We start from the raw sequence: 19,041 nt of genomic DNA, 5'->3' as shown, positions 1-19,041 counted from the left end.
GGCTTATCTAGTTCTCTTAAGTATGGTTCTAATCCCCTTAATTGTTCGGACCGACTCTGGTCAGCGGAACAGTGAAATATACTAGGCTATACAAGTAGGGGTGTTACATTTTCAAAGGTTAATATCATTTATTTTTAATGGACATTTAGGTCAAAAGACAGCTTGGGGTGTCAAATGACCACAATGCCCCTATTCGGGTTATATTCCCGATTTTTCGGTAACACTAATTTTTGTCAGTTTCTCAATTTTTCATTTTTCTTTGTACTAATTAATTAATTTTTCTTTGACATTTTTAATTTCACTTATACTTCAATAGATATTTATTTAAGTCTTAAAAATATTTTCCAGGGTTCCCCGCGGTCCAGGGCTAGTAACGGTCCTCGCTGCAACTTCCCGGTGCAGTCACCCATTGCTACAATTTTTGGCTCGTTTAACTTAGTTAAATTTTCTCTCTTTTATTTTTATTTTATTTTTATTGTATTTTTCTTGTATTTTCCTCTATTGTATTTCATTATTTCATGTCTCCTCACTAACATTTAAGTGTAGTTCTATGCATTCTAGCTGTCCGGACAGACACTAGTCACCAGAACAGTAGAACGCACTATCGAACACAGGGTGTTACAGGCCCCGCAGAGGAGAGTGCAGATTGTTGATTGGTGGATGTTTTAGATGTGGGTCTATAGATCACTTCCTGAAGGATTGTCCACAGAGGAATGTTAGTGTTCCCACTGCTCCACCCTAGATGAAGAGGTCTGCCCCAGCAGCACAGAGGGGTAGAAGACCTGCGAGGCCAAATACAGCTGGTACATCATAGAGGCCTACTACAGAGACAGTTCAGAGGTAAGAGACTAGGGTAGCACCTCATGCTTATGCTATGAGAGCTCGAAATGAGCCAGAGCCAACTGATGTCATTAGAGGTACATTTTCTCTTTATGATCTATTAGTATGTGCATTGATTTATCCGAGTTCCACACATTCATATGTGTGTATCACACTGCCAGTTGATAGAGGGGTACTGATAGAGGAGTTAGAGGAGGACATACAAGTTACAAACCCATTAGGCCATAGTGTCATGGTGAAAAAGGTCTACAAGGGTTGTCCTCTGAGGATACAGGGTTATGAGTTTCCAGCTGACTTGATTGAGCTACCATTCCATAAGTTTGATGTGATATTGGGAATGGATTGGTTATCACATCATCACGTGATGTTAGATTATTGGCTAAAGAGGATGTCACTACAAACAGCAGAAGGGGATGAGATTACAGTTGTGGGTGAAGGAACGGTTATCTTTCTACTATCATATCAGCCACAGCAGCCAGAAGAATGATAAGAAAGGGCTGTGAGGCTTTCTTAGCACATGTGGTTGACACCAGAAAGACTAGCCTAAGCATACAGGAGATCCCCACAGTATGTGAATTTTCAGATGTGTTTCCGAAAGAGTTGTCGAGTTTGCCACCTGATAGAGAAGTGGAGTTTGCTATAGAGGTTATGCCGGGTATTGCACCGATTTCCATTGCTCCATATAGGATGGCACCTACTAAATTGAGAGAGTTGAAGGTTCAGTTATAGGAGCTACTGGATAAGGGTTTCATACACCCTAGTGTGTCACCCTAGGGAGCACCGGTGCTATTTGTGAAAAAGAAGGATGGTACCCTTCAACTATGTATAGACTACTAGCAGCTGAATAAGGTGACTGTGAAAAACAAATATCCTTTACCTTGGGTAGATGACCTATTTGATCAGTTGAGGAGAGCTGGAGTATTCTCCAAGATAGATCTCAGATCAGGCTATCACAGTTGAGAGTGAAGGAGACAGATGTACCTAAGACTGCTTTCAAGACCTGGTATGGGCACTATGAGTTTCTAGTTATGCCATTTGAACTGACAAATGCACTAGTAGTTTTTATGGACCTAATGAACTATATCTTTCATCCCTACTTGGATCGATTTGTTATGGTCTTTATATGTATTCTAAGAATTGAGAAGAGCATGATGAACACCTAAGAGTAGTACTACAGACACTGTGGGAAAAGTAGTTGTATGCCAAGTTGTCCAAGTGTGACTTTTGGTTGGATAAGATATCCTTCCTTGGACACATTGTATCAGCAGATGGGATCGGGGTAGATCCAAAGAAGATTAAAGCAATAGTTGAATGGAAGCCTATTAGAAATATAACAAAGGTCAGAAGCTTTTTGGGGTTAGCTGGATAGTATAGGAGATTTGTGAAGGGATTATCCCTTATAGCAGCCCCACTGACTAAGTTACTACACAAGAATGCAAAGTTTGACTAGAATGATAAATGTTAAACTACTTTTGAGAAGCTGAAGGCTATGCAAAGTTGGTTTTCCATTACGTAGGTATTGGAGACTAATCAGAGCAGCCGCAGCAGCAGCACCAGTAGTGCCCTGACAGAGCTCTGATCAGATCTGCCACAGTCCAGAGTCACCTCAATCTTTTATATTTTGTTGGTAGGGCCCATGTATGTCTAGATTTTGTTCTTTTATTCATTGTACATAAAAACATGATGTATTTCATTTTGAGATTGTAATGAAAACTGGTAATTTATTATTTATGAATTTCTATATGAATGCAATAGATGATACTTTTTGAGATCTCATAAATAATTGTGAATGATATGATAAAAGAGAATATGATATGGAAATGTGTGAAATGAATATGAACATGTTAACAGGTGATTAGTGGAACTCGCCAGATGCTAATAAAACAGAGGAGGCTCTGTCCGGGTCTCCATAGAAATAAGTTATATAAAAAAAAAAAAAATTCTACACGTGGATTACATACTTTTAAATGATATTAAAAGTTTACAATGGACATGATAAGACAAGATAGGGTGCTCTGGCATCGAATGGGGCATTTCTTGCTCGGCTATACAGTAGACGAGTGAGGGGCGTCACAGATAAGGTGTGTCATGTTTTACTGGTATTAGAGCATTTTTCAAAGCATGTTTTGAACTGTGAATTTGAATATGTTCTTTGATAAGTACAACTACTCAATTTCATTGTTTTGATGCATAAGGTGCATTAAATTATAAATATGAATTGACGTGGGGAAATATTCTTGTGTTGTTTGTTCAGGAGATAGAATATCCTCTAAGTGAACATGGAAGAAGGAGATCGCTCAGTTGAGCAATCAATTGAGGCTGAGGCACAAGGGGAAGGCCCAGCTCTTCAGAATGTTAGTGGGTCAGCTACACCAGCTCCTCCCATGCAGCAATTCCCTACACGGTTTGCTCAATAAATGGCTGCTTTGTTCTAACAAATGGCTGGGAAGATGCCAGCCCAAGCCCCAATTCAAGCACCAGTAGTACAACCACAGCCTCTAGCCAGACAGTACGACAAGCTGATTAAATATGGGGCTACTGAGTTTAAGGGAACAGTGGACCCACTGGAGGCAAAGTAGTGGATTAAAAGAATGGAGTATTTAAGAAGTTACACTACACAGAAGAACTAAAGTTTGAGTACTCAATCTCACTATTATAGGGGGGATACGTATGATTGGTGAAAGACTATCCCGCATAGTTTGGTGGAACCCCTAGTGTTGACATGGGGTGACTTCCTCAGAGTGTTCAGGCAGAAATACATCCCTGACACTTATGTGAACATGAAGCTACAAGAATTTTTAAGTTTGAAATAGGGGAGCCAAACAATGGTAGAATATGAAAGGGAATTGAGCCACTATGCCAGGACCCTACTCACTACTAGTAGAGAAAAATGCAAATGGTTTGAGGCTGGATTAAAGCCTAGTTTGAGAATGCAAGTGGTCAGATTCCAGCATGATAACTTTTCTGAACTGATATCTCAAGCCTTAGAGCTAGAGAGGATAGAATCAGAAGGGGCACCTGTGAAAGAGAAGACAGAAAAAAAAAGAAGAGTGAGAAATCAGTGGATTAGAGTTTCAGTGGTAATACTAGTAAAAGGAAGAACTTCGAGGGACAGAGTAGAAAAAAATCTGGTAGGGAAAGATTTTCGGGACAGAGACCACCTCAATTTGGTCAACAGACGATCAGGAGTTCTCTCCCTCCTCATCCATGTGAGACATGTGGTAAGAACCATGGAGGGAAATGTTACAAAGCCACATGAGCCTACTTTAATTGTGGTGGTATAGGGCATTTTGCGAAGGATTGTACCAGTCCTCGCAAATTTGGGCCACCTACCACCATTGAAGGATCAGTCCAAGGTTCTGCTACAAGAGGTTCACAGCCAGCTAGTAGAGGAAGAGGTAGAGGTAGGGGCAGTACCTCAGGCAGTTAGGGTATAGTTAATCAGCCAGAGCAAGGTAGTGCTGTAACACCCCTCACCCATCTACGGTGTAGCCGAGCAAAGTGTGCCACATTCAGTGCCGGAGCACCCTATCTTACCCTGTCGTGTCCATTGCTAATTTTTAAACTTTTGTAGAAAACATGTGGTAATATATATATATATATATATATATATATATATATATATATATATATATATATATAGATGCAGAATCGAAAGGGATATCCAACAGAGATAAAATTAATGTAAAGAAGAAGAAGAAAGAACAATAAATAATAAGAAGATGCAGTAAATGATAAAGAAGATGCAGAAAAAGCAATAAATCAACAAGTTATAATAGCATAAAATTATGGGCGGTAGAACCAGCCACAGATATAGATATAAAAAATAAAACAACAAGTCATAAAAGCATAAAAATATGGGCGGTAGAACCAGCCACAGATATAGATTCAAAAACAAATAAAAATTGTAAGAAGATAGTTTTATTGAAGCTTTGATACCGGACACTTACAAGGAGATAGAATAAGGAAAGAGAGAGGTATCCTTAACAAAACTTGAAAGGAAAAACTTGTAAAATGAAGTAGAGAGCCTCCTCCTTTTATAGATGAAGGAAAGAGGTTTACAATGATTATAAGTTACTATTACACATGTGAAAGGTAAAAAGATATTTAAGTGGAGTGGAAAATGTCAAAAGTTGTTGCAAAATGTCAAAAGTTGTTGCAAGTGGAGTTCCTGTAGCCATGTGATGATCAAAAGTTGTCTTGATGATAGCCGAAAAAGTTGACCTTGAAATGTAGGCATGTGAAGAGTTATTGGTGTTTTAAAGCAGACAATAATCCGAAGCAGTCATTCTCGTTATCATTACCGAGACTGACAACATCAGAAGATGAGCTAGCTTGGCTTAGAGTTTTCGAAGTAGAAGACCTGTTACTCAGCAGTTGTTGCATGATAGTAAAATATTCTTCTTCAGACTTGGCTTGGGCCAAGAGGGATTGAGCATTTGATTTTTGGGCCAAAAAGGTCGTAGGGTTTTGGGCCGAAGTTGGGGGAAGTTGTCTTTACTCCTTAGGCTGTTTGAGCAGCCATTGTTCCACGGCTTCTAAAGAGGCCTTTTGATGTTTTTGAAATTTGGACCACCATCTAATTTTGAACTTGCGAATTAAAACTGGCCCTTGGAGAAGTTGATCAGTTTTGTAACCATAGTCCCATGAAAGAACCCATGGCACAAAGAACTTCGAAGCAAATAGTATGAGAGGATGAAATATGTCTTCTTCAGTTGTAGGCTTATAGCGAGCTTTGAAAGTTGTATACCCTTGATTGATTTCGGAGGGCAATATTTCGGGAATGGCTCCCATACAGCTCCACCATTGGGCAAACCATCTGGGAATGTGAAATTTGGAGACGGTCTGGAAGAAAAATAGCCAAGTGTGACAGTTGCTGGGGTTTTGGATTAGAAAAGCATTCATCCAAGCTTGGTGGTAATCCCAATATGTGAAAGTTGTAGTAGAAGGGAGGCTTTGGCCAAATTTAGCTTGAAATTTCTTTGGGGCAGATAAGTCTTATCCCCAATTGGCAGGGTGGATAACTTTGAGTATAGTGCAGGTGGAATAGTTTGGGACAGGGGAGTTTTCTGGGAAGTGTTTAATTTTGACCGACCCACTTTCAATCAAGATACTTTGGTAGTAGGCTGGATCTTTAGACTTATCCCACGGCTTGTAGTGCCAAGAACCAAAGAACTTAGCTGCACATAAACGAGGGTTAGAATCATAAAATCCATCTTCAATAGTTAAAATACTTTGATAAGAATCCTTTAAAATCCAGTTGAATGCTGAACCAGAGTTTTGAGAAAAGTTTTGTGAAACCACTGGTTCGTTTGATTTTGAAGTCAAATCCGTCGAAGGAACAAGTTTAGGAGTTGAAACTGTTTGAGAAAGTGATTTTTGGAAGAGAGTTTTTTGGTTTTGAACAATAATTTCTCTCTCAGCTTCTTGAGAGCAAGCTTGAGTTAAAAGTTTTTTGGGCTGTCCTTCTGGGAGCGAATCTCTGAGGGACTGGCAAAGTTGTGGGTGATTAATGAGGCCTGCAAGCCAAACTTGCAAGTCATTTGGAGATAGTTGTTCTGGAGGAGTTTGGGAAGTTGAAGGTTGGTCAAGTTGATCTATTTCTTTCTGGAATAAAGCATTCCATGAGACAATAGGGCTTTAGGAAGTCATTTTGGGTTGGCTTAGTGTAAGTTATTGAGAGGAAGTTTGGGGTTTGGATGAAGTTTTCTTTGAAGTAGAAGCAGAAGCTTTTTCTTTTGATGATTCTTCAGTCTTCTTTCTCGGGATCATTGTGAGGAGTTTGCAAGAATTCACGAGTTAGGAAGTCAGGGATAGAATTTATATCTCCTCTAATATATTCGATATCAAAGTCAAAAATACTTAAAATAGCTTGCCAACGAGCAAAGATTTGTTTGGAAGCAATGTTTTGAACATCCTTTTTCAAAACCTCTTTTGCAGATTTGCAGTCAATTCGAAGCAAAAATTTTTTATTAAGCAAATCACTTTGAAATTTTTGAATGCAGATGACTATGGATAAAATTTCTTTTTTAATAGTAGAATAGTTTTTCTGGGTTTCATCCCAATGTCCAGAAACATACTGAACTATAACTTCTTTATTATTTTTTAGTTGCTTTAGAATTCCTCCATATCCAAGGTCAGAGGCATCAGTTTCAACAATTTTAAAAGCAAATGGATCGGCAAGATGTAAGCAAGGAATTTACTTAATTTGGGTTTTGATTTTCTGAACAAGGGAAGTGTGTTCTTGTGTCCAGGGCTTAGGATTCTTTTTGAGTCTTTCATGAAGTGGTTGAAGCTGTTTATTTAAGTTTGGAAAGAAATCTAAGACATAGTTTAAACATCTTAGAAATCTTTGAAGTTGAGTCTTCTCAATAATTTTGTCAGGAAACTTATCAGTGAAAGCAAGTGACCTTTCTATTGGTGAGATTGTACCATTGGAGATATAGTGTCCCAAGAACCTAATCCTAGTCTGGAAAAGAATAATTTTGGACTTAGAAACTACTAATCCATTTCTTTTAGAAACAAGAATAAAAGTTCTTAGATGTTTGAAATGTTGCTCAATAGAAGATGAAAAGATTAAGACATCATCAATGTAAACGATGCAAAAAGCAGAGTATGGATTAAAAATGTCATTCATAATGCATTGAAATTCAGATGGGGCATTTTGCAAACCAAATGGCATGACATTCCATTCATATTGGCCAAATGGGACGGTGAAAGCAGTTTTGTAACGATCTTTGAGAGCTATTTGTATTTGCCAAAAGCCAGATTTCATGTCAAACTTTGAAAAGATTTTTGCAGCAAAAAGTTTTTGAAGAAGATCCTTTTTGTTTGGAATCGGGTAACGAATCCATTTCAAAGCTTTGTTAAGAGGCTTATAGTTAATAACAAGTCGGGGGACTCCTCTTTCAATTTCGGAAGACTTGTTAACATAAAAAGCAGCACAGCTCCAGGGGGACCTGGAAGCATAAATTAAATTTTTAGAAAGCAAATCTTTAATCTCATTTCTACAGTGGTCTTCAAGTTCTTTATTCATTTGAATTGGGCGGGCTTTAGTAGGAATTTGAGATTCTTGAAAATCATTTTCATAAGGGAGATCAACAACATGTTGTTTTCTTTCCCAAAAAGCATTCGGAAGATCTGAACAAATAGTATTTTCTATTTATTGTTGAAGAAGAGAAATCCTTTTCTTTAAAACAGGATGTTGAAGTTGATTTTGAATTCTTTGGATTGAAACAATTTTCTTTAGGTTTTGAAGTTCTATTTCTTTTGACAAAATCAGACAGTTGAGTTGATTTTCATAAACAGAACAAGCTTTAATAATATGCAAGTTACGAGTTTGGGGTTTTTCAATAAAAGGGAAAACAATCTTCTTTCCTTTAAGGTTAGCAAAAATATGATCATAATTCACAGCATAAGGAGTAATAAGGTTTATGAATGGAGTGCCAAGTATGACCGTATGATGAATGTTATGCACAAGGAAGAATGAAGTTTTGATCTGCAAACCGTTGTTCAAAACGTATGCATCAGTTTTTGAATCAATTTCGAGATAAGAGTTGTTGGCGGCCTTGAGTTTTTCAGTAGTTGCTTCTCGAAATGCTTTTGGAATTATTTCTTCCTTGATACAATTAAGGTTAGCACCTGTATCAAATAGAGCAATAGTATCCAATCGAAAATCATCAGAAATTTTCAAAGTTATTTTGACCAAATATTTTTGGGAAGTGACTTGTTTTAAAATTGAAAGAAAATTGTCTGGAACATCTTGTAGATTGGCTAGTTGTGGTGTTTCAGTTTCAGGTTCTAGATTGTCTTCTTCTTCTTCAGAAAATTTCTTAAGAAGAAGTTGAATGACAATAGAGTCTTCCTTTTGTTTGGTTTGGAGTTGCTTGAGTTCAGACTAGATGGTTTTGATCTCAGTCTGAAGTTCTTGAATGGTGGAAGCAGAGGCTTGTGTTTTGGAAGTTTTGGCCTTTTGTAAGATGGCTGTGAGGTCATATGGGTTATTGGCTTTAGATGGCACAGAAGTAGAAGGGGTTTGAGAAGATGATGCCTCAAAAGAATGTTGGAGCTTGGTGAGATATTCTTTCTAAAGTTGAGGGTCTTGAATGTGTTGAATAACATCAAGTATGAACCTCTGATCTCTGGTGAGCATATTTAGTTGCTTTTCAGACTTATCAGAAGTAGAAGAGTTGGAGAGGACTTCATCAAGCTGGAGGGCCTGATTATCTTCTGAAGAAATTGAAACAGTTTCTTCAGAATCAGAAGACTCAAGCAAAAGGGCTTCAAGTTTATACAAAGTTTTTTCTTCAAGTTGAAGCTCATGTATTCTCCTGATTAGCTAGCAATATTTTGCAATGTGACCTTTCTTGCCACATCTATAGCAAGTGACATCTTTTAAGGAGTAGAATTGGGATCATAAGGTCTTTGAGAAGGCTTTTTGTAGGACTTTCCTTTGGGAGGTCTGTCTTGGTAGTAGGTGGTTTTCTGTTTAGAAAAGTGTTTTTTGTGCTTGCGATGTCTTTTGGTTTGACAGTCTGTGCATGGTTTGAAAGTTGAAGAGGAGGATGGTTTTTGTCATTAAGCCAACCCATTTGGTATCGAGCACAGGGGATAGAGTGATTATTGCCCAATATCTTTGTGAGTTTTATTTGTTTGGTTAGTGCATTCTGAGTCCTTTTGAGGTTCTTTGGTCATAAGTCCTAGTGGTTTGGTGTAAATCCGGATATCCTCGTAAGGAATGTATTAATTAGATTGTTCAACTCATGGATATATTTTGCAGAAATCAATCTATTTCCAGTTCTTCTACCTCTGGAACTGGAGAGAAGATAGTCAACAGTGAAGAATTAATTATTGAAGACTTTGAAAAAGCAATAGATAATTGGGAACTTCCTAAAGTCGGAAAGATCGGATCTATAAACAAAGCAAGTTTAACTTCCTTACCAAACGATTATCCCATTAAAACTGAGGAAAGAGATATTCCAATCACAAAGCCTTTTGAAATCATTAAGCTTTTAACTTCTGCTTCCTTAAATAAACACAAAGTCAAAGGTTACAACTATGTCCATATAGGGTTAGTTCAGGTAGGAATCAAACCCTTAACGAAAGAAGGTCTGAACACTTCCATCTTAGCTGTTCTAAGAGATGCTCGCTTCTATGACTTCCAAGATTCTTTGCTTAGTTCTGTTGAGTCTAGTCTTTGAAATTGTCCAATATCTTTTGAATGTTATCCAAACTTAACTGTTTCTTTAAATGACAGAAATTTGCTTGATAGTCTTATTTTGCAAATAAAAACTCATAATTATAAAATGCTTCCTGGATCTATTCCTGTTGCTTTGATTTTTAAAGTTCATTACAAAGCCATGATGACTGCTTTTGCTTCTAAAGTTCTTATTCACAGTCAGAAAGGAGAAACCCTCCTCCTTCAAACTGATCTTGGCTTTAGGAATAACAAATTTTCTTTTGAAGGAGGAGGGTTTCTCCTTTCTGACTGTGAATAAGAACTTTAGAAGCAAAAGCAGTCATCATGGCTTTGTAATGAACTTTAAAAATCAAAGCAACAGGAATAGATCCAAGAAGCATTTTATAATTATGAGTTTTTATTTGCAAAATAAGACTATCAAGCAAATTTCTGTCATTTAAAGAAACAGTTAAGTTTGGATAACATTAAAAAGAAATTGGACCAGTGCAAAGACTAGACTCAACAGAACTAAGCAAAGAATCTTGGAAGTCATAGAAGCGAGCATCTCTTAGAACAGCTAAGATGGAAGTGTTCAGACCTTCTTTCGTTAAGGGTTTGATTCCTACCTGAACTAACCCTATATGGACATAGTTGTAACATTTGGCTTTGTGTTTATTTAAGGAAGCAGAAGTTAAAAGCTTAATGATTTCAAAAGGCTTTGTGATTGGAATATCTCTTTCCTCAGTTTTAATGGTATAATCAGTTTTGGTAAGGAAGTTAAACTTGCTTTGTTTATAGATCTGATCTTTCTGGACTTTAGGAAGTTCCCAATTATCTATTGCTTTTTCAAAGTCTTCAATAATTAATTCTTCACTGTTGACTATCTTCTCTCCAGTTCCAGAGGTAGAAGAACTTGAAATAGATTGATTTCTGCAAAATATATCCATGAGTTGAACAGTCTAATTAATACATTCCTTACATTAGGATATCTGGATTTACAGCCAAACCACTAAGACTTATGACCAGCAACCTCAAAAGGACTCAGGAATGCACTAACCAAACAAATAAAACTCACAAAGATATTGGGCAATAATCACTCTATCCCCCCAGGCTCTGATACCAAATGGGTTGGCTTAATGACAAAAACCATCCTCCTCTTCAACTTTCAAACCATGCACAGACTGTCAAACCAAAAGACATCGCAAGCACAAAAAACACTTTTCTAAACAGAAAACCACCTACTACCAAGACAGACCTCCCAAAGGAAAGTCCTACAAAAAGCCTTCTCAAAGACCTTATGATCCCAATTCTACTCCCAGAAAAGATGTCACTTGCTATAGATGTGGCAAGAAAGGTCACATTGCAAAATATTGCAAGCTCAACAGGAGAATCCATGAGCTTCAACTTGAAGAAAAAACTTTGTATAAACTTGAAGCCCTTTTGCTTGAGTCTTCTGATTCAAGAAAGCGTTTCAATTTCTTCGAAGATAATCGAGCCCTCGACTGATGAAGTCCTCTCGACTCTTCTACTTCGATAAGTCCAAAAGCAACTAAATATGCTCACCTGAGATCAGAGGTTCATACTTGATGTTATTCAACACATTCAAGACCCTCAACTTCAGAAAGAATATCTCACCAAGCTCCAACATTCTTTTGAGGCATCATCTTCTCAAACCCCTTCTACTTCTGTGCCATCTAAAGCCAATAACCCATATGACCTCACAGCCATCTTACAAAAGGCCAAAACTTCCAAAACACAAGCCTCTGCTTCCACCATTCAAGAACTTCAGACTGAGATCAAAACCATCAAGTCTAAACTCAAGCAACTCCAAACCAAACAAAAGGAAGACTCTGTTGTCATTCAACTTCTTCTTAAGAAATTTTCTGAAGAAGAAGAAGACAATCTAGAACCTGAAACTAAAACACCACAACTAGCCAATCTACAAGATGTTCCGGACAATTTTCTTTCAATTTTAAAACAAGTCACTTCCCAAAAATGTTTGGTCAAAATAACTTTGAAAATTTCTGATGATTTTCAATTGGATACTATTGCTCTCTTTGATACAGGTGCTGACCTTAATTGTATCAAGGAAGAAATAATTCCAAAAGCATTTCGAGAAGCAACTACTGAAAAACTCAAGGCCGCCAACAACTCTTATCTCGAAATTGATTCAAAAACTGATGCATACGTTTTGAACAACGGTTTGCAGATCAAAACTTCATTCTTGCTTGTGCATAACATTCATCATACGGTCATACTTGGCACTCCATTCATAAACCTTATTACTCCTTATGCTGTGAATTATGATCATATTTCTGCTAACCTTAAAGGAAAGAAGATTGTTTTCCCTTTTATTGAAAAACCCCAAACTCGTAACTTGCATATTATTAAAGCTTGTTTTGTTTATGAAAATCAACTCAACTGTCTGATTTTGTCAAAAGAAATAGAACTTCAAAACCTAAAGAAAATTTCAATCAAAGAATTCAAAATCAACTTCAACATCTGTTTTAAACAAAAGGATTTCTCTTCTTCAATAACAAATAGAAAATACTATTTGTTCAGATCTTCCGAATGCTTTTTGGGAAAGAAAACAACATGTTGTTGATCTCCCTTATGAAAATGATTTTCAAGAATCTCAAATTCCTACTAAAGCCCGCCCAATTCAAATGAATAAAGAACTTGAAGACCATCAGAGAAATGAGATTAAAGATTTGCTTTCTAAAAATTTAATTTCTACTTCGGTCCCCACAGGTCTTTGCTTTTATGTTAACAAGTCTTTCGAAATTGAAAGAGGAGTCCCCCGACTTGTTATTAACTATAAGCCTCTTAACAAAGCTTTGAAATGGATTCGTTACCCGATTCCAAACAAAAAGGATCTTCTTCAAAAACTTTTTTCTGCAAAAATCTTTTCAAAGTTTGACATGAAATCTGGCTTTTGGCAAATACAAATAGCTCTCAAAGATCGTTACAAAACTGCTTTCACCGTCCCATTTGGCCAATATGAATGGAATGTCATGCCATTTGGTTTGAAAAATGCCCCATCTGAATTTCAACGCATTATGAATGACATTTTTAATCCATACTCTGCATTTTGCATCGTTTACATTGATGATGTCTTAATCTTTTCATCTTCTATTGAGCAACATTTCAAACATCTAAGAACTTTTATCCTTGTTGCTAAAAGAAATGGATTAGTAGTTTCTAAGTCCAAAATTAGTCTTTTCCAGACTAGGATTAGGTTCTTGGGACACTATATCTCCAATGGTATAATCTCACCAATAGAAAGGTCACTTGCTTTCACTGATAAGTTTCTTGACAAAATTATTGAGAAGACTCAACTTCAAAGATTCCTAGGATGTTTAAACTATGTCTTAGATTTCTTTCCAAACTTAAATAAACTGCTTCAACCACTTCATGAAAGACTCAAAAAGAATCCTAAGCCCTGGACACAAGAACACACTTCCCTTGTTCAGAAAATCAAAACCCAAATAAAGCAAATTCCTTGCTTACATCTTGGCGATCCATTTGCTTTTAAAATTGTTGAAACTGATGCCTCTGACCTTGGATATGGAAGAATTCTAAAGCAACTAAAAAATAATAAAGAAGTTATAGTTCAGTATGTTTCTGGACATTGGGATGAAACCCAGAAAAACTATTCTACTATTAAAAAAGAAATTTTATCCATAGTCATCTGCATTCAAAAATTTCAAAGTGATTTGCTTAATAAAAAATTTTTGCTTCGAATTGACTGCAAATCTGCAAAAGAGGTTTTGAAAAAGGATGTTCAAAACATTGCTTCCAAACAAATCTTTGCTCATTGGCAAGCTATTTTAAGTATTTTTGACTTTGATATCGAATATATTAGAGGAGATATGAATTCTATCCCTGACTTCCTAACTCATGAATTCTTGCAGACTCCTCACAATGATCCCGAGAAAGAAAGGCGAAGAATCATCAAAGAAAAACACCTTCTACTTCAAAGAAAACTTCATCCAAACCCCAAACTTCCTCTCAACAACTTACACTAAGCCAACCCAAAATGACTTCCCAAAGCCCTATTGTCTCATGGAATGCTTTATTCCAAAAAGAAATAGATCAACTTGACCAACCTTCAACTTCCCAAACTCCTCCAAAACAACTATCTCCAAATGACTTGCAAGTTTGGCTTGTAGGCCTCATTAATCACCCACAACTTTGCCAGTCCCTCACAGATTCGCTCCCAGAAGGATAGCCCAAAAAACTTTTAACTCAAGCTTGCTCTCAAGAAGCTGAGAGAGAAATTATTGTTCAACACCAAAAAACTCTCTTCCAAAAATCACTTTCTCAAACAGTTTCAACTCCTAAACTTGTTCCTTTGACGGATTTGACTTCAAAATCAAACGAACCAGTGGTTTCACAAAACTTTTCTCAAAACTCAGTTGACATTCAACTGGATTTTAAAGGATTCTTATCAAAGTATTTTAACTATTGAAGATGGATTTTATGATTCTAACCCTCATTTATGTGCAGCTAAGTTCTTTGGTTCTTGGGACTATAAGCCGTGGGATAAGTCTAAAGATCCAGCCTACTACCAAAGTATCTTGATTGAAAGTGGGTCGGTCAAAATTAAACACTTCCCAGAAAACTCCCCTGTCCCAAACTATTCCACCTGCACTATACTCAAAGTTATCCACCCTGCCAATTGGGGACAAGACTTATCTGCCCCAAAGAAATTTCAAGCTAAATTTGGCCAAAGCCTCCCTTCTACTACAACTTTCACATATTGGGATTACCACCAAGCTTGGATGAATCTTTTCTAATCCAAAACCCCAGCAACTGTCACACTTGGCTATTTTTCTTCCAGACCGTCTCCAAATTTCACTTTCCCAGATGGTTTGCCCAATGGTGGAGCTGGATGGGAGCCATCCCCGAAATATTGCCCTCCGAAATCAATCAAGGGTATACAACTTTCAAAGCTCGCTATAAGCCTACAACTGAAGAAGACATATTTCATCCTCTCATACTATTTGCTTCGAAGTTCTTTGTGCCATGGGTTCTTTCATGGGACTATGGTTACAAAACTGATCAACTTCTCCAAGGGCCAGTTCTAATTCGCAAGTTCAAAATTAGATGGTGGTCCAAATTTCAAAAACATCAAAAGGCCTCCTTAGAAGCCGTGGAACAATGGCTGCTCAAACAGCCTAAGGAGCAAAGACAACTTCCCCCAACTTCGGCCCAAAACCCTACGACCTTTTTGGCCCAAAAATCAAATGCTCAATCCCTCTTGGCCCAAGCCAAGTGTGAAGAAGAATATTTTACTATCATGACAAGCTATTTGATACAGTCTTCTACTTGAAAACTCCAAGCCAAGCTAGCTCATCTTCGATGTTGTCGGTTTGTAATGATAACGAGGATGAGCCGAATATTGTGCTTTAAAACACCAATAACTCTTCACATGCCTACAGTTCAGGTCAATTTTTCGCTATCATCAAGACAACTTTTGATCATCACATGGCTCAGAGAACTCCACTTGCAACAACTTTTGACATTTTGCAACAACTTTTGACATTTTCACTCACTTAAATATCTTTTACCTTTCACATGTGTAATAGTAACTTATAATCATTGTAAACCTCTTTCCTTCATCTATAAAAGGAGGCTCTCTACTTCATTTTACAAGTTTTTCCTTTCAAGTTTTCTTTAGGATACCTCTCCCTTTCCTTATTCTATCTCCTTGTAAGTGTCCGGTATCATAGCTTCAATAAAACTATCTTCTTACAATTTTTATTTGTTTTTTAATCTATATACGTGGTTGGTTCTCTGCCCATATTTTTATGCTTTATGACTTCTTGTTTTATTCTTTATATCTATAATCGTGGCTGGTTCTACGCCATATTTTATGCTATTATAACTTGTTGATTTATTGCTTTTTGCATCTTCTTTATCATTTATCGCATCTTCTTATTATTTATTGTTCTTTCTTCTTCTTCTTTACATTAATTTTATCTTCGTTGGATATCCTTTCGATCTCGCATCTCATTTGGTATCGAGCACAGGGGATAGAGTGATTATTGCCCAATATCTTTGTGAGTTTTATTTGTTTGGTTAGTGCATTCCTGAGTCCTTTTGAGGTTGCTGGTCATAAGTCCTAGTGGTTTGTCAGAAATCCGGATATCCTCATCGTAGGAATGTATTAATAGACCGTTCAACTCATGGATATATTTTGCGTAAATCAATCTATTTCAGTTCTTCTACCTGAATCGAGAGAAGATAGTCACGATGAAGAATTAATTATTGAAGACTTTGAAAGCAATAGATAATTGGGAACTTCTAAAGTCGGAAGATCGATCTATAAACAAAGCAAGTTTAAATTCCTTAAAATCGATTATACCATTAAAACTGAGGAAAGAGATATTCCAATCACAAAGCCTTTTGAAATCATTAAGCTTTTAACTTCTGCTTCCTTAAATAAACACAAAGACAGGTCTGAACTAACCCTATATGGACATAGTTGTAACCTTTGGCTTTGTGTTTATTTAAGGAAGCAGAAGTTAAAAGCTTAATGATTTCAAAAGGCTTTGTGATTGGAATATCTCTTTCCTCAGTTTTAATGGTATAATCTTTTGGTAAGGAAGTTAAACTTGCTTTGTTTATAGATCCGATCTTTCTGACTTTAGAAGTTCCCAATTATCTATTGCTTTTCAAAGTCTTCAATAATTAATTCTTCATCGTTGACTATCTTCTCTCGATTCGGTAGAAGAACTGAAATAGATTGATTTCTGCAAAATATATCCATTAGTTGAATACCTAATTAATACATTCCTTACGATGAGATATCCGGATTTACACTAAACCACTAGGACTTATGACCAAAGAACCAACAGACTCGTGAATGCACTAACCAAACAAATAAAACTCACAAAGATATTGGGCAATAATCACTCTATCCCCCCAGGCTCTGATACCAAATGAGACGCACGATCGAAAGGGATATCCAACAGAGATAAAATTAATGTAAAGAAGAAGAAGAAAGAATAATAAATAATAAGAAGATGCAGTAAATGATAAAGAAGATGCAGAAAAAGCAATAAATCAACAAGTTATAATAGCATAAAATTATGGGTGGTAGAACCAGCCACAGATATAGATATAAAGAATAAAACAAGAAGCCATAAAAGCATAAAAATATAGGCGGTAGAACCAGCCACAGATATAGATTCAAAAACAAATAAAAATTGTAAGAAGATAGTTTTATTGAAGCTTTGATACCGGACACTTACAAGGAGATAGAATAAGGAAAGGGAGAGGTATCCTTAAGAAAACTTGAAAGGAAAAACTTGTAAAATGAAGTAGAGAGCCTCCTCCTTTTATAGATGAAGGAAAGAGGTTTACAATGATTATAAGTTACTATTACACATGTGAAAGGTAAAAAGATATTTAAGTGGAGTGGAAAATGTCAAAAGTTGTTCCAAAATGTCAAAAGTTGTTGCAAGTGGAGTTCCTGTAGCCATGTGATGATCAAAAGTTGTCTTGATGATAGCCGAAAAAGTTGACCTTGAACTGTAGGCATGTGAAGAGTTATTGGTGTTTTAAAGCAGACAATATTCCGAAGCAGTCATCCTCGTTATCAATACCGAGACTGACAACATCAGAAGATGAGCTAGCTTGGCTTGGAGTTTTAGAAGTAGAAGACCTGTTACTCAGCAGTTGTTGCATGATAGTAAAATATTCTTCTTCAAACTTGGCTTGGGCCAAGAGGGATTGAGCATTTGATTTTTGGGCCAAAAAGGTCGTAGGGTTTTAAATGGGTTGGGGGAAGTTGTCTTTGCTCCTTAGGCTGTTTGAGCAGCCATTGTTCCACGGCTTCTAAAGAGGCCTTTTGATGTTTTTGAAATTTGGACCACCATCTAATTTTGAACTTGCGAATTAGAACTGGCCCTTGGAGAAGTTGATCAGTTTTGTAACCATAGTCCCATGAAAGAACCCATGGCACAAAGAACTTCGAAGTAAATAGTATGAGAGGATGAAATATGTCTTCTTCAGTTGTAGGCTTATAGCGAGCTTTGAAAGTTGTATACCCTTGATTGATTTCAGAGGGCAATATTTCAGGGATGGCTCCCATCCAGCTCCACCATTGGGCAAACCATATGGGAAAGTGAAATTTCGAGACGGTCTGGAAGAAAAATAGCCAAGTGGGACAGTTGCTGGGGTTTTGGATTAGAAAAGCATTCATCCAAGCTTGGTGGTAATCCCAATATGTGAAAGTTGTAGTAGAAGGGAGGCTTTGGCCAAATTTAGCTTGAAATTTCTTTGGGGCAGATAAGTCTTATCGCCAATTGGCAGGGTGGATAACTTTGAGTATAGGGCAGTTGGAATAGTTTGGGACAGGGGAGTTTTCTGGGAAGTGTTTAATTTTGACCGACCCACTTTCAATCAAGATACTTTGGTAGTAGGCTGGATCTTTAGACTTATCCCACGGCTTGTAGTGCCAAGAACCAAAGAACTTAGCTGCACATAAACGAGGGTTAGAATCATAAAATACATCTTCAATAGTTAAAATACTTTGATAAGAATCCTTTAAAATCCAGTTGAATGCTGAACTAGAGTTTTGAGAAAAGTTTTGTGAAACCACTGGTTCGTTTGATTTTGAAGTCAAATCCATTGAAGGAACAAGTTTAGGAGTTGAAACTGTTTGAGAAAGTGATTTTTGGAAGAGAGTTTTTTGGTTTTGAACATTAATTTCTCTCTCAGCTTCTTGAGAGCAAGCTTGAGTTAAAAGTTTTTTGGGCTGTCCTTCTGGGAGCGAATCTCTGAGGGACTGGCAAAGTTGTGGGTGATTAATGAGGCCTGCAAGCCAAACTTGCAAGTCATTTGGAGATAGTTGTTCTGGAGGAGTTTGGGAAGTTGAAGGTTGGTCAAGTTGATCTATTTCTTTCTGGAATAAAGCATTCCATGAGACAATAGGGCTTTGGGAAGTCATTTTGGGTTGGCTTAGTGTAAGTTGTTGAGAGGAAGTTTGGGGTTTGGATGAAGTTTTCTTTGAA

The sequence above is a fragment of the Hevea brasiliensis genome, chromosome 2 (assembly GCF_030052815.1).
Source record: "Hevea brasiliensis isolate MT/VB/25A 57/8 chromosome 2, ASM3005281v1, whole genome shotgun sequence".
Classification (NCBI taxonomy): domain Eukaryota; kingdom Viridiplantae; phylum Streptophyta; class Magnoliopsida; order Malpighiales; family Euphorbiaceae; genus Hevea; species Hevea brasiliensis.
This window is presented reverse-complemented; position numbering follows the sequence as displayed.